Raw genomic sequence first — 17,277 nt, 5'->3', positions numbered from 1 at the left:
TCCTTCTGCCTCTCCCCCTGCTTATACTCTCTCTGTCAAATGAGTAAATAAAATTTAAAAACAACCATGAAATTAAATAGTAGTTAGTCTTAATATGCTTGTGATTACCACTTGTGTAAACGGGATAATTCACCAATAGATTCTCAAATTGGATTTTTCTTTTCTTTTATTATTTTATTTTTTTATTAACATATAATGTATTATTAGCCCCAGGGGTACAGGTCTGTGAATCGTCAGGTGTACACACTTCACAGCACTCACCATAGCACATACCTTCCCCAATGTCCATAACCCAACTACCCTCCCCTCAGCAACGCTCAGTTTTTTTTTCATGAGATTAAGAGTCTCTTATGGTTTGTCTCCCTCCCAATCCCATCATGTTTCATTTATTCTTCTCCTACCCCCCAAACTCTCCACGTTGCCTCTCAACTTCCTCATATCAGGGAGATCATATGATAGTTGTTTTTCTCTGATTGACTTATTTCGCTAAGCATAATACTCTCTAGTTTCATCCACATTGTCGCAAATGGCAAAATTTCATTTTGATGGACAGATTGGATTTTAAAAATAATTTAGCAATTCTTGGAATTAATCTAAAAATGCAAAAAATCTTTATGAGGAAAAATTTTAAACTATTTGAAGGATGTAGAGAAAGGAAGAAAGAAAGAAAGAAAAGGAAGGAAGGAAGAAAGGAAGGAAGGAAGGAAGGAAGGAACTGTCAAATTGGGGCGCCTGGGTGGCCTGGTCAGTTAAGCATCTGCCTTTGGCTCAGGTCATGATCCCAGGGTCCTGGGATCAAGCCCCATATCGGGCTTCCTGCTCAGGGGGTGCCTGCTTCTCCCTCTCTTCCCCACTTAGGCTCTCTCTTTCTGTCTCTCTCTCTCTCAAATAAATAAATAAAATCTTAAAAACACACACACACACACACACAACTGTCAAATAGTTTTCCAAAGTGAATTTAACATTTGACCTTCCCACCAATGTATGAAAGTTTCAGTTGCTCCACCACCTCACCAAGACTTAGTATGATTAATCTTTTCATTTTAGCCATTCTAACAGATGTGTAATGATACATAATTACGGTTCTAATTTTCATTTCCCTAATGACTAATGACATTGAGTGTCTCTATGTGCTTATTGGCTATCCACATATCTTCTTCAGTGAAGTATCTTCAAATATTTAGCCCATTTTTAAAAAATATCTGTTGTTTCTTTTCTCATTACTGAGTTTTGGGAGTTCTGGATATATTCTAGGTTCAAGTCAATAATGAAAATCTGATTTGCAGCTATTTTCTCCCAGACTCTGGCTTATCTTTTTAATTCCTTAACAAGGTCTTTCAAAGGGCAGAAGTTCTTAATTTTGCAAAAGTTCAATTTATCAATTTTTCTTTTTATGAAGAATGTTTGGATATTGTTAAGAAATCTTTGCCTAATGCAAGGCCATAAGTAGTTTCTTCTGTGTTTTCTTATAGAAATTTTAGTGTTTTAGGTTTTACATTTAGGTCTGTGATACATTTGAGTAAAATTTTGTACATGTTGTGAGATATGGATCAAAATTCATTTTTTGTGTGTGTGGATATCTAATTGTTCTAGCGCCATTTGTTGGAAAGATCATTTTTTCCCCCACTGAATTGTCTTTGGACTTTTATTAAAAAAAAAAAAAAAGTTGTCCATAAATGTGGAGGTTTGTTTCCAGACTCCATTCTATTCCATTGATTTATTTGTCTCATAACAGTGTTCTGTTTCTACCTTACGATTTTAGAAAAAGAAAAGCAAATTAAATCCAAAGTAATAAGAAGAAAGAAAATAATAAAGATTAGAGTGAAAAATCAATCAACAAAAAAAAGAAAGAAAGAAAGAAAGAAAGAAAGAAAGAAAGATAGAAAGAAAATAGAAAAAAATCAATGAAACCAAAATCTGGTTCCTTTAGAAGAACCAGCCACACTGATCAGCAAAAAAGAGATCAATATTAGCAGCATTAAGGGTGAGAGCTGACATCCCCAACAGATTCCACAGATACGAAAGGGATAGTAAGGGAATTCTCTCAAAAACTTTATCCAATAAATTTGACAACTTAGATGATAGGGACAAATTTCTTGAAAGACACAAACTGCCAAGGTTCTCTTATGAAGCAAGAGATAACCTGAATGGCTCTATGTTTTTTTATTTTTAAAGATTTTATTTATTTATTTGACAGAGAGCGATCACAAGTAGGCAAAGACGCAGGCAGAGAGAGAGAGGAGGAAGCAGGCTCCCTGCTGAGCAGAGAGCGCCATGCAGGACTCGATCCCAGGACCCTGAGATCATGACCTGAGCCGAAGGCAGCGGCTTAACCCACTGAGCCACCCAGGCGCCCCGGCTCTATGTTTATTAAAGAAATAGAACCTGACGTTAAAAATTGTCCCACAGAGGTTCTTGCCAGGCCACTTCATAGCAAGTTGGGTCCTGAGCATCATCTCCCACTGGACTCCGAAGATCTAGGAGGAGCCTCGGTCTGTGACTAGGCTTCCGATGGCTTTGCCAGATCCCAACCTGGGATCATCTCAGACACCCATTGAAGAGGATTCCCAGGAAGGCTCAGGTGCCTCTCAAATGATCTTCGAAGTATTAACCAAGAACCTTGGTATATTGACCCTGGACTCTAGTATCATCCTCCCTTCCCCTATGTCAGAATATCGATCCCAGCAGCAGGGCAGAGAGGAAACCACAGGGGCGGGTGGAGCGTAGCCTTAGCCGCAGTGGGAGGAGGACTGGAGTAAGAACTTTGTTAATGGCCCGGAAAGAAACGGATGGCAAGGATGAGTCCAATGATTCAGTACCAGCGCTACCTAAATCCGGGGTCCCAGCTTCCAAAAGATCCACAGCAGAAGGAAATAGAGGAGGGTGAAACAAGAGTGGGAAGATTCAGATGTCGCTGTCATTATCGCCTGTATCATAAAGATCTTTCTGAGGAAGCCAGCAAGGAGAATAATTATGACATGGAGCCAATGTAAACAAACTTTTATTCTTGTATTTTTTTTTTTTTTGCTAGTGATTTTAGGATCATTTTGCAGCATCGTGGAAAGCTGTTCTATATTAGGGCAAAGTATAATATTTTGATAATCTGTGATAGGATAAGGCTTTTCTTTTTTGTATCTTTTCTACCATGATACCAGTAACTTGTGAGGAATCCTGTAGTTTGCATTGGAATGATGTCTCTATACTTATACCTTTTGATTTGACCTAAGGAAGCACTAATAGGTTTTTTTTTAGATTTTATTTATTTATTTGACAGAGAGAGATCACGAATAGGCAAAGAGGCAGGCAGAGAGAAGGGGAAGCAGGTTCCCTGCTGACTAGAGAGCCGATGTGGGGCTCGATCCCAGGACCCTGAGATCATGACCCGAGCCGAAGGCAGAGGTTTCACCCACTGAGCCACCCAGGCGCCCCGCACTAATAGGTTTTGAATGTTGCCTATGTGTTTGAGAGACCTGAAGTCATTAAGCAAGATAAGACCTACTATCGAAAATTGGAAGCCAAGCAACTTGTGCAGAAGGAATACAGGAAAACTTTGGGTGGTTTGGTTAGAGCATAATTACGGGAGGTGCATATGCTAGATTTTTCTGGTTTTCAGACATAGTAATAAAATTTTTTTGTTGTGCTATTTCAATTTTCAGTAGGAAATGTGTGTGTAGAGGATCTTATTAAAATTGACTTATTTGAGGGGCACCTGGGTGGCTCAGTGGGTTAAGCCGCTGCCTTCGGCTCGGGTCATGATCTCAGGGTCCTGGGATCGAGTCCCGCATCGGGCTCTCTGCTCAGCAGGGAGCCTGCTTCCTCCTCTCTCTCTCTGCCTGCCTCTCTGCCTACTTGTGATCTCTGTCAAATAAATAAATAAAATCTTTTAAAAAATTTTTGACTTATTTGAATACCTCTAAAAAATATTGTCCCACAGAGAAAACTCCAGTCCCAAGTGGCTTCATTGGTGAACTCTCCCATGCGTAAGGAAGCTCTAACACCAAGTCTTTATAAACTCTTCCAGAAAATGAAAAAGAGGTACTCTCCACCCCCTTCCATGAGGCCAGCATTACTCTGACACTAAGTTCAGACATTTGCAAGGAAAACAACAACAATGAAAACTACAGACCCACATCCCCTGTGACAAATATCCCTCTTAACAAAATTTTAGCAACATGTTCATGGATAAGATGACTTGGCAGTGCTAAGACGACAGTTCGCAAATTCATCTATAAACGTATCCAATTCCATTAAAACTTCCAGCAGGATTTTTTTTTAAGTAAAATTGTATTAAAGTGTAACATTCAGGGACGCCTGGGTGGCTCAGTTGGTTGAGCAGCTGCCTTCGGCTCAGGTCATGATCCCAGCGTGCTGGGATCGAGTCCCACATCGGGCTCCTTGCTCGGCAGGGAGCCTGCTTCTCCCTCTGCCTCTGCCTGCCATTCTGTCTGCCTGTGCTCGCTCGCTCCCCCCTCTCTCTCTGATAAATAAATAAAATCTTAAAAAAAAAAAAGTGTAACATTCATACAGAAAACCACACCAATCGTAAGTATATAACACAATGAATTTTTTTAAAAGATTTTATTTATTTATTTGACAGACAGAGATCACAAGTAGGCAGAGCAGGAGGCAGAGAGAGCCTGATGCGGGGCTTGATCCCAGGACCCTGGGATCATGACCTGAGCCTAAGGCAGAGGCTTTAACCCACTGAGTCACCCATGCACCCCAACATAATGAATTTTTGCAAAGTGAATAATTTTATATAACCATGATGCCAATAAAAAAGCATTACCAGTACAGCAGAAACAATGCTGGTCCCCTATCACCGTGGTAACTAAGAACAGTTTTGCCTGTTTCGAACTTTCTATATAGATGGAGTGGGGTTGGGTCTAAAAAGAAAGAATATGATTGAAGAAATAAGGGTGGTTCCTTGATGGTGATTTTGATGAGCTGTGAATTAAGGGGTATGATTAACTTCCTCATTCCACCCGAAGTCTCCAAACACCTACAAAATAAACCAACAGAAAACGTAAAGACCTCTGGCAAATCTAGCTTACCAGGTCTAGACATGTCTGAATTCCAGTGGTAGACACAATTCCAGGGTCAAACTATTTCCATCTCCCTACCCCCACCAGCTCCAAATAGAACCAGGTCCCTCTGGGGACTAAAAATACCCTCCACTGGATGTTGGACTCCCATTTCTCATGGCAAGTCTCCTCTCATGACTCAGGTTGCTCATCTGCTAAATGGGTTTACTTGTCGTAACTCACGAGGATTTGAGGAGGAATATCAAAAGAGAATAAAGTATGTTAAAACAACTTACAAAGTATCATTAAAAATAAAAGCCATCAAGGGGAGCCTGGCTGGCTCAGTCAGTGGAGCAAGGAAATCTTGAGATCAGGATTGTGAGTTCCAGCCCCACATTGAGTGTAGAGATTAGTTAAAAAAAAAAAAATCTTGGGGCGCCTGGGTGGCTCAGTTAGTTAAGCGTCTGCCTTCAGCTCAGGTCGTAATCCCAGGGTCCTGGGATCGAGTCCCACGTTGAACTCCGAGCTCAGTGGTATGGGGGTGGGGTTGGTATTTGCTTCTCCCTCCTCTCTGTCCCCCATCACTTGTGCTATCTCTCGAGCAAGCTCTCTCTTTCTCTCAAATAAATAAAATCTTTAAAAAGAAAAGAAAAAAAAAACAAAAAAATAAAAGCCATCATAAATATTATTTTATTTTCTTTTTTAAGATTTTATTTATTTATTTGACCGAGAGAGACAGAGTGAGAGACAGAACATAAGCAGGGGCAGAGGGAGAGGGAGAGGGAGAAACAGGCCTCCCCCCCACCAGGGAGCCCGATGTGTGACTCGATCCCAGAACCCTTGGATCATGACCCCAGCTGAAGGCAGACGCTTAATGACTGAGCCACCCAGGCGCCCCATAATTATTACTTTAAAGGAAACATTTCCAAGCAATTCCAGCCTAGATTTTTTTTTTTTAGAAATCTTTAAGTTATTTTATTATGTTTTAATGTGCAAAATTTAATAAGATGTAAGAAGTATTTTGATTTGTGGGAAAAGAGAAGCCCCCTAATGGTACTCTTAAGTGCCATGGTTTGTGTATATTACTTATTTATTTATGTGTTAAACTTCAGATTACGTGTGATAAACTGTCCGTGGTGCAACGCTATCGATTTGCCTGCATTAGAAGTTGAATTAAATGTGCATTCCTCTGGGGTTGGTCACCATGGGGGAGGCCTAAAAGTTTGGAGGAAGAGTAAGCAAAGACCATTAAAGCTCTCTGGGCCCTGTCTCCCATTGATCTCTGTCACCCGAGGGAAGGCTTACTGCAATCGGGCCCACGTACATCCTGGTCTTAATGTTCCCCTAATGGTACCTAATGGCCGCTTGGCTATATCCCTTGCATTATAAAAAAAAAAAAAAAAACAGCTGCCTTCCCCAGCCATGTCTCAGCCGTGTTCTAGAAAGCGAAGTGCTTTTGAGAATATCTCATGTAAAATACAACATTCCTCAGTGAGCCTTGTTTCATGTTTTCATTACCTCCTTTATTCACGGAACGAACATCTATTGAATATTTACGCTGTTCTAGGCATTTCGCCAGTGGTAGTCTTTGTCACCAAATTACAGTACTCATCTCGGTGATCAGTACTTGAAAGTGAATTACTATCCTCTTGTTCTCAGAGAATTAATAAGATATGGGGAGAAGTAAAGAAGTTGGCTCCAGGTTGAATGCCTACCTCCCAACTGGATGACCTTGGTCCGATTATCTTTCAGAAATAACTGAGCTTTTCTTTGTGGCCTAGTGTGAGATCAATATGTATAAATATAACATATATGTTTGAAGAAAATAGTATTTACTGTCTGTAGCATAGAGAGTTTGGTATGAAGGCTTAGGACATCAGCGTAGTGAATTATTTATTAGAATTTTCTGTATTCTTATAGACCTTTTTCTTTTTCTTCCATATTAAAAATGTGACTAGACTGCATTTAGGTCTTGTTTAAAGTAATTTCACCCAGGGGTGCCTGGGTGGCTCAGTTGGTTAAACATATGTCTTCAGCTCAGGTCGTGACCCCAGAGTCCTTGATTCAAGCCCCACATCAGGCTCCTGGTTCTTCCTCTGCCTCTGCCGCTCCCTCTGCTTGTGCTCGTGCACTCTCCCTGTCAAACAAATAAGTAAAATCTTCAAAAAAAAATTTTTTTTAAAGATTGTATTTATTTATTTATTTGACAGACAGAGATCACAAGTAGGCAGAGAGGCAGGTGGGGGCCGGGGTTGGGGGAGAAGCAGGCTCCCCGCTGAGCAGAGAGCCCGATGCGGGGCTTGATCCCAGGACCCTGAGATCATGACCTGAGCTGAAGGCAGAGGCTTCAGCCCACTGAGCCACCCAGGCGCCCCGAATATCTTCAAAAAAATTTAATTTCACCTGACACTCTATGACATTTGAGCTTCAAAATGTGACTATCTTTAGTTCTTGAATATTCTCCACTCCACCCCTTGATTCTTTGCTCATGTCTCCTTTTTTATGGGTTCTGTGTTCTCCTTCTGGCATTCCTATTGCAGGTCCCTTTAGTCACAATTCCAAAATCCTAAAATCTCTGACAAAACAACACTTATTTGGCAGTAAGCCTTGATCCAACATGATGTGAAACTATTTATCGACTTTAAAACCCAACTGTTTTGCAGCAGAAAGATAGTATTTTTGATTACAAAGTGCTGACACAGACCTCACTAAGGGGAAGGTTGGGGGTGGGGGTGTCTTACCAGTTCATGCATCACATCATCAACCAGAACACCCCACATGCTGAATCCTAAAGCAAATCTTTTTGAAGAAAGGGCTGTTGGCTTACAGATCTACCTCATGTTGCCTGGACACCTCCCCTGTATCCCTCATGCTTTTTGTAGTTTTCGGACTTATCCTCTGAGTTCTAGCAGAACTTCTTTAATCTGTCTTCTTCATGAAGTTTCTGGTAGCTCTGCCTCTGTGCAGTGTTTCATTTGGCATTTACAGTTTGATTCTCCAAGAAAATATTCCCTGATCTCAAACGGATCCTTCCTTGGGACTTCTTGCTCTGTATCAGCCAATGTTCCTTTCCATGTGGCAGGACTAGAACAGGAGTTTTTCATGGGCAAGAAACAGAAGCACCACTGAAAGAGGCCTGAGGGAAAAGGAGACTTTATGAAGAAACGTGGGGCAGCTGGCAGGCTGCAGGGCGTCAGGGTTCTAGGCTGTCTCCAGGGACCTCAGACAGAGACTAGACTAAGGTTTCATGGGGCCATATCCTTCTCATTCTCTCTCTCTCTCCCTTTCTCTCTCCCTCTTTAACTTTGCTGGCTTTTCTCCTAACACAGTTGGATTTTTGCCCCCTGGTTAGAAACATGAACACTAGCAACACCAAACACGTATCCTTTCCACTTGGTAACCAAAGAGGTCATAGAATGTCTTCCTTCTGGAGTGAGGGAGTCCTCACTGGGGTTGACTCACGGGTCAAGTCTGGGTCTCCTTCCCAGATTTGTGTCCATTGCATGAGGCCACTTAGCAAAGGAGGTGAGGGAGGGATGCTGAACAGATTAGACAATTATATCTGCTTCATACACTTTCTATAACGTCGTGTATGTTCCCCATAGGTTCGAGAATCGCCCTTGAGCCTCCAGGGCAGCCCCCCGCCCCCGCCCCCCCCGTCAATTGGCAACATCTTGTTACAGACACAGCAATGTCTCAGTGTTTGCTCCTTTGGGAGAAAGCCTGCTGGACAGACGCACAGCTGGGGCAGCTAACTGCTGCTCCACGACAGGAGAGGAGAAGGGTTCTGTCTGGGTTTGCCTAGCCCCAATTCCAGAAGCATTTCAATGGCAGCTTTTAGGGAGCTTCTGTTAGGTTTCTGTTTGTTATGAATAAATGAATCCCCACTCAACGGCCTTAAGAAATCAGGAAGATTTACTGGATCCCGTAACTAGAAAAGTCCATTCCTGGGGGATGGTCAGATGTGACAGAGCCACGGTTCCAGCTTTGGTTCTTGGCATTTCCCCTGGCCTCCTCTTTCCCTTGAGTTGGATTCATCTTCTACTGCTACCGAGTTGGCTGCGCAGATCTAAACCCCACCTGACAATGTCCAGAGGAAGACAGTTGGTCTCTTCCGGTGGGTATCTCTGAAGCAGAAGGACGTCACTTTTCCAGAAGCTTCCAGCAAACGTATCCTTACCTTGTATCGGCTCCCATTAGTTATTAACCCTGTTATGAATCCATTTCTGTGTCCAGGGAAACGTTGTGTGTTAATTCGCTGCCTTCCTGAACCAACCGATGGCAGGGAGGACAAAAGTCCCCTTGGGCCAAGCAGGCCAACACCCATGGGGAGGTAGGGGCATGAAGTCAGTGTAAGGGCTGATGTAAGGGAAGATGGGAACCTGAGGGAAGGTTGGGGTGCTGCTGGGAAGGAGGAAGTGGGCACAGGGCAGAGAGCCAGACTTGGTTTCCAAGTCTGATGCAAGTCCTCACCATTTTAAACTCCTCTGTAGGGGCCCCTGGGAGGCTCTGTCAGTTAAGCATCTGCCTTTGGCTCAGGTCAGGATCCCAGGGTCCTGGGATCGAGTCCTGAGTTGGGCTCCCTGCTCAGCAAAGAGCCTGCTTCTCCCTCTGCCCCTCCTCCCACTCATCCTCTCAATCTCTCTCTCTCTCTCTCAAATAACAACTATATAAAATGTTTAAAAAAATACTATTCTAGGGGTGCCTGGGTGGCTCAGTGGTTTGGGCTGCTGCCTTTGGCTCGGGTCATGATCTCAGGGTCCTGGGATCGAGCCCCGCATCGGGCTCCCTGCTCCGCAGGAAGCCTTCTTCCCTCTCTCTCTCTCTCTGCCTGCCTCTCTGCCTACTTGTGATCTCCGTCTTTCAAATAAATAAATAAAATTTAAAAAAAAAATACTATTCTAAAAGAGCCGTTGTTAAACAGCAGGCATAGGATGATTAAAGAGCGAGTACAGAGAACGGTGTCAGGGATTTTCCGCACCACACCAAGAACGTCGCAGCAAACCCCAGCTTGCCTGGTGGAGAACAAAGGCAGGTGTCAAACATCAACAAGGATCCTTTCCTCCCTGCTCTGTGTCTGTCTGGGGCAATTTATCCACATGGTCAGGATCTGTTCTATTCCCCTTCAAGCTCCCAGCTTGGTTACCCCATGGTTACCCCATAGGCTGCCCATATCATTCCCCCCAAAGAGTATTCCGTTCTTCCCTTGGGGTATTGTCCCTTCTGCACTGGGTACTTGCATTGATGTTGTCATGTAGGAGCTCAAGCAGCCAGACTGACTCTCCCGACTTCAGTTCAGGGTATTAAGTGTGAGACCTCCACTCAGCCAAGCCAGGTGCTCTGCCCTGGGGCTTGGACTCTTGCACAAGTGACGTTAAGATAAAGAAGGGAAGGTTGATGCTATCGGTTGTAGCCTAGGTGGAAGACGAATTGATTGCTATTTTGAACGGATTTCTCCAGTTATGAGACCATTTCTGGATTTCCTGTGAACTCTGTTTAGCTTCTTGGCCCTCCAGACACCCTTGGTTCCTTCTATCTTCAAGTCTGACTGTCGGGTTCCCATCCATGCGGACAGCCCATGTGAGCCTTTGCTCAAATTACCCAGAACTGGCTTCTGTCACTGGTGACCAAGACCCCCAACCGATGGCAGATGCCTATGGTTCTGTTTTTGACTCTGCTTCTAACTTAGTGATAAGTCATTGTCCGTTTCCCTCTATGTAAAATTAGGGAAGGAGACAAGACCTGTGTTCTGTAAATCTTCTTCAGCCACAAAACAAACAAACAAACAAACAAAAACCTTTGCAAAAACAAAATCTTCTTTTTTTTTTTTTTTTTTAAAGATTTTATTTATTTGTCAGAAAGAGTGAGCGAGAGCGAGCACAGGCAGACAGAGTGGAAGGTAGAGTCAGACGGAGAAGCAGGCTCCCTGCAGAGCAAGGAGCCCGATATGGGACTCGATCCCAGGACGCTGAGATCATGACCTGAGCCGAAGGCAGCTGCTTAACCAACTGAGCCACCCAGGCGTCCCAAAAACAAAATCTTCTTGATGGGAGCCAATCAATCCTAAAACTGATCGGCACTGCTCTGGCCAAAAGGTTTCTCCAGAATCCTGTCGTCTTGGCTCTTTCTCAAGAGTGGCAACACTGTGACTTCTGCTCTGATACGTGATGGGAAAGGATTCCACTTCCCCTCTCTCATCGCAGCGAAAGATAGCCTGGGTCCGCTTCATTAACTCAGGGAGGCAACAAATGGGCAGTTTCTCATTGACAAAGACTCATTTCTTCTTGAAGAAACGCGCTAAGCAAATGTCTGTGACATGTTTAAGCGTGCATGAGCACGCACATAAGTTTTCGGGGCACTTAAAATTTCTTTAAATTTTTATTTTAATTCCAGTTTAGTTGACATATATTAGTTTCAGGTGGGCCGTATAGTGATTCCACACTGTTCTGTGCAGGAGTCAGTGCTCCTCAGGACACGTGCCCTCCTTAATCTCCGTCACCTGTTTCCCCCATCCCCCCCCCTTCTCTCTTTTGGTAACCTCAGTTTGTTCTCTAGAGTTAAGAGTTTGTTTTTTGGTTTATCTCTCTCTTTTGTCTCTGTCTCTTTTTTGTCTCTGTCTCTCTCTCTTTTGTCTCTGTTTCTCTCTTTCTTTCTTTGTTCATTCGTTTTGTTTCAGAGCACTTTTTAGTGTGGAGAAGGTGAAAGAAAACCACAAAAAACAAAGAACAAAAGAGTATGAGAGTGAGGATGTTTTTCTGCTCTCTTTAAAGCATTTGTGCGTCTGTATCTTGTCCACTTTAGAGTATTTTATTGGGTCTTTGAGGGCTAGAGTTGGGACTTTTTTCATGACAAATATATAACTTAGTACTTTTTTTTGGTGAAACAAAACTAATATGACTTCCACCATTAAGATCTGATGTAATTAATAGCACAGGATGTATTTAAACACTGTCCCTCCCCTTGTCCAGGTACTGGGCTATGGATTTACACACACAGTCTCAGATATTTTCAAATGACTCTCTGAAAAGGTACCATCTATGATTCCTGTTTTAAAGCTGAGGTCAAGGAGGCTCAGAGAGGTTAAGTAACTTACCTAAGCTCACACAGCTAGTAAATAACCACTGACTGTATGGCTCTAAAGCTTATGTTCTTCCAAATATGACTCTACTCATTTAGATAGTGCCATGCATGGGGATCTTTTAAAAGGTGGAGTAAACTGACCATATATTTCAGTGGTCATTCATCTTTCTGATCTAGAGATCCCTCAAAGGTAAGACCTGTAACTCCTGACTGAAGAAGCACCAGAGACCTCTGGACACCTCTCCTGGTTCCCAAGTACCTTTGCCCAGAACTAGCAGAGCTAGTTCTTAAAAGGAGCAAACCAGTTAGCAGTGGGCATGCTTCTCTTCTACAGTCAGTTGAAATTTCCTGTGGGAAAGCAAACTAATTTTTTTTTAAAGATTTACATACTTATTTATTTATTTTAGAGAGAGGTGGCAGAGGGACAGAGGGAGAGAGAGGAAGTCTCAGGCAAGCTCCCCACTGAGCACTAAGTCCTGATGCCAGCCCATCCCATGATCCTCAGATCAGGACCTGAGCTGAAATGAAGGATCATCTACCCAATGGACTGAGCCACCCAGATGCCGCAAAGCAAACCAATTTTAACAAACCAGAACCAGGAAGAGGAATTTGCAACTGAGAAAGACCTTTTGTGAAAATGAATTATCTGAAGCTGATTTTGGGATTAGGGGACATGAAACCAGAAGATAATTATGATCTGGCACAAATAATCCTAATCTCTATTCTTGGTTATCGACCACATTGTCTGTGTTAGCTGTTGCCATTTCTAATAATGATGGTTCTCTACAGGTAATCCAAAGGAGTTCATCAATGTATGCCCATCCATGTTTTATCAGGAGATAATATATTTCTAGGTGCTGGTCCTGAATGTGCCACTATGTAACTGAGTGGCCTTGGATGAGTTACATAAGCCCCCTGCGGCTCAGTTTCTTCGTCTGTGAAGTGAGGGATTTAGATGTCTCTGTAAACTTCAATTCTAGAATTCTAATTTGGCTGGTTGTTTGAAGGACCGGAGGGCCATGCAATCCCATGTGTGTCCAGCAGAGGTCAGAAGAAGTCACCAAAAGCTCTGAGTTCTCCAATAATCCAGGTTAGAGATGTAAATTTTTCTTTCTCGTTCCCTCCCTCCGTTCCTTCCTTCCTTCTTCCCTTCCCTTCCTTTCTTTTCTCTCCGTACATAGCTTCATGGTAGTCCCTATTTTCCATGTTACTTCCCTGATTTTTAGGCCACCCATAAAAGCAGGCATTTTCCCTGAAAGATCAGAGTAGAGATGCATTGTCTGCTTCAGGCTTCCTTGTCAAATGTAAACCATTTCCCAACTGGTTAATGCCTGGTGAACAAAGTAACTTGTCTGAGAAGTGACATCAAGGGTTAGGGGCAGTTTTATACTTAGACTAAGTGTGAACAGTAAGTTTGCTACAGAAAATTCTATGTCAGGAGCATCTGGGTAGCTCAGTTGATTGAGGGTCTGCCTTTGGCTCTGGCCACTGTAGGCTCAGGCTCCCTGCTCGGTGGGGAGTCTGCTTTTCCCTCTCCCTCTGCTTCTCCCCAAGCTCATGCTCTGTCTCTCTCTCAAATAAGTAAATAAATAAAATCTTTTTTTAAAAAAGAACATTTCAAAATTTTCTTTTATAGAGTCATCTGTTATAGAGAGTCGTCAAAACTCTAACAGTAGATTCCTGAATCCTACCCAATGACTATTTATTTATTTTTAAAGATTTTATTTATTCATTTAACACAGAGAGAGATCACAGGTAGGAGGAGAGGCAGGCAGGTGGAGGGGGGAGGGGAAGCAGGCCTCCTGTCAGCAGAAAGCAGGATGTGGAGCTTTATCCCAGGACCCTGAGATCATGACCTTAGCCGAAGGCAGAGGCTTAACCCGCTGAGCCACACCCAGGCACCCCAACCTATTTATTTTTGAAACATATTTATCTCAGTGAAATTCTTTTCCTGGTTTTAGTTCTTTCCCCAGCTTTACTGAGGTAGAACTGACGTGACATTGCGAATATTGAAGACGTGTAAGTTACAGAACATGTATATGCGACATGATTATCACAATGAGGTTAGTCAACACATCTGTTACCTCACAGAGTTAAAAATCTGAAAAGTCTGGTCACCATGGGGTTTAGCCAATATTTCTCTCTCTCTCCTGGTCTCATCAGAAAAATTATTTGGGAAATAGACCATCACAGAGATAGAGGCTTCTAATAAATATTTAAATATGATATACATTGTTTTTTTAGGCAGAACTGGATGATTGGTTTACATATGGATTGAATTGAAGGAACTGAGAATTAAAGAAAGGCCTACAGCGAGGTCAAACCCCATCCCAGTTGTCCAAACAGTACATTCTGAATAAATATTCTGGTGGTTACAAAGTTTGGCTCTCTTGGTAAGACAGACCGGCATTTGAACCTTTTTAACGTTCCTTAACCTCCCCAGAGATAAACTCGTCAATTTCTTTATCTATAAAATGAAGATAGGGATAAAGTCACCTAAGATTGTTGTGAGGATTCAATGAGATAATATATGTCAAGAATGTAGCCAAGCACCAGCCACATAACAAAGGATCACTAGGTGAGGGTCTTTGTTGTCCTACCTTATTTGGGAGGACTCAGCGTTTTTAGAAAAAACAAACCCAGATGAGTATCACCACGTCCTTCTCTTGACTAACCCAGACCAGGTCTGAGGTCTCTCTCACGCGCTTCCACCATCACTGCGGAGAGGCCCCTCCTGACTGGGGCCAGCATCCCCTTGCCTTCCTGCGGGAAGTGAGGGGATAGGCAGTGGCCTTCTCTCCCTCTCCGGGTTCCACTCGTGGTCTCTGGCCTTTGTTTCTTATCTAATAGAGCACTGACCTTTTCTTTTATACCGCACTCGCTATTTTTCTTCTGCTCTGAAGAACTCCTCCAGGAAAGGCCTGTACCCGCCTCTTCCTCTCCTAGACCAACAGCCCACCCAGGAAGGATGGGCTGCATTATGAGGAGAGCCTAGAGTGTGGGGGCCAAGAAAGCAGGGAGACCCACATATGCCGTACAGGAGAAGCTGTGTCGTGCTCTGCTTCTGCGATAAGGTGCATAGGCAGTATAGCAAGCAGGGTGGACAGTGTAGCAAGATGGGGCTCCTTAGAAGGCTAGAGGGGGGACGGTGAGGGAGCATGACTGAGCAGAACACTCCAGACTGGATATGGCGTGTACTGTTGGCAGGGTTGGGAGTGGGCCGGGCAGGAACTGCTACCATCTGCCCACATTCCAGAGACCATTCCAAGGACTCAGGCCAGTCGCTGAGGGACCTCCCAATGACCCACGTTCAGAACCAAAAACTGAGGGGTGCCTGGGTGGCTCCATCAGTTAAGCATCTATCGGCCTCTGGCTCAGGTGCTTCCTATGTTTCCTTATTCTTTCCCTCTGACCATAGCTCAGAACTCCCTGGAAAGGGTTTAAAACTCTTAAGGGGGGACACCTGAGTGTCTCAGTGGGTTAAAGCCTCTGCCTTCAGCTCAGGTCATTATCCCAGGGTCTTGGGATAGAGCCCGGCATTGGGCTCTCTGCTCAGCAGGGGGCCTGCTCCCACCTCTCTCTCTGCCTGCCTCTCTGCCTACTTGACTTCTCTACCTGTCAAATAAATAAATAAAATCTTAACAACAACAACAACAACAAAAAAACCCAAAAAACTCTTAAGGGTTTCTGTTGACTCAAATGAAAAGAAAGTGGAAGGAAGTGTTGATTCAAAGAGAAACCTGCTTTCGTCAGAAAATGACTAGATCCTAATTCTGACTCTGGTGAGGGTCCTGCCTGCACCAGCCCAGCTCTTTGCTCCTCTGCCCTCGTTTCTAGAGTCTGTTGTGGAGCTCTGGAGTAATGATGACAAGCCCATACCTTGAGAAATGGAGGAAACAGGGAGTGTAATTCGTGATTCTTGGTATCTGTTGCCCACGTATTCCAGACAGCACAGGAGACAGGTTGCTGTCAGTGTAATTTAAAATGCCCCAAAATGTAATGTCAATGTCAATGTAATGTAAATGTAAATGTAATTAAAGATGCCAAATATTTAAGAAACCAAAAAAATGATACATCACACTCTGCAGAAAAACTACCAAAAAAATAATAAGAATAAATAAATAAAAAGAAGAAGAAGAATGAACAAAAGGGGAAAAAAAAGGAAAAGAAGGAAAATAACAAGTGTGGGCAAGAAAGTGGAGAAATTGAGATCCTCGGGCACCCTTGGTGGGAATGCAAAATGGTGCAGCCTCGGTGGAAGAGTATGAAGGTCCGCCCCTTACCCCCACAAAATTAAAACTGGAACTGCCCCACAATCCAGAAATTCCACTTGTGGGTATGCGCCCGAAAGAACTGAAAGCAGAAACTCGAAGAGAAACTTGTTCCCCTGTGTTCAGAGGAGCGCTGTTCACAAGAGCCAAAAGGTAGAAGGAATCCCGGTGCCCATCTTCGGTTAAATGCATAAACACAATGGGCTGGAGACCTGCAATGCCAACGGCATAGTGTTCAGTCTGCCACATGCCGCAGCGAAAACGAACCCAGAGCACCTCATGCTCAGCGAAAGAAACGGGTCGTAAAAAAATACAAATATCATAAGTTTCCATTAATAGGAGATACTTAGAAGAGTCAAATTCATAGAGACGGAAAGTAGAACTCAGGAGCTACTGGGTTCAGCTAATGGGTGCAGAGTTTCAGTTTTACTAGATGCAAGGCATTGTGGGGCTAAAAGGAGCAGATGGGAGCAGGATAGTGTGCGAATGTACTTAATACCACCGGACTGCACACTTAAACACAGTTAAGGTGGTAAATTGTATGTTATGTATATTTTTAGACAATAAAAAAATGGGAAAAAAAATAACACAATCAGGCATATGTCGTTGGAAAACGTCTCCAGGAAAGGGGTAATACTAAATATTGAACAGGTATCCGTGCATTTATAATAACCCCAGTGATAGTCACCACTTATTTAAGAAAGCCCATAAAGCCCCATAAGTGCAATAACTCTGTTCTTCCCATTTTACAGACAAGGAGAATGGGCGGTAGGGAGATGAAGCAATTCGCTCAAATACAGACGAGTTGTTGGTCCCAGGTATGCATGACTGCAAAGCTGGTACTCTCTAACTCCTCAGTCTCTTTTATTTTTTACAAAGAACTCCCTGCTTTGCTCACCCTC

The sequence above is a fragment of the Mustela nivalis genome (assembly GCF_964662115.1).
Source record: "Mustela nivalis genome assembly, chromosome: 17".
NCBI lineage: Eukaryota > Metazoa > Chordata > Mammalia > Carnivora > Mustelidae > Mustela > Mustela nivalis.
This window is presented reverse-complemented; position numbering follows the sequence as displayed.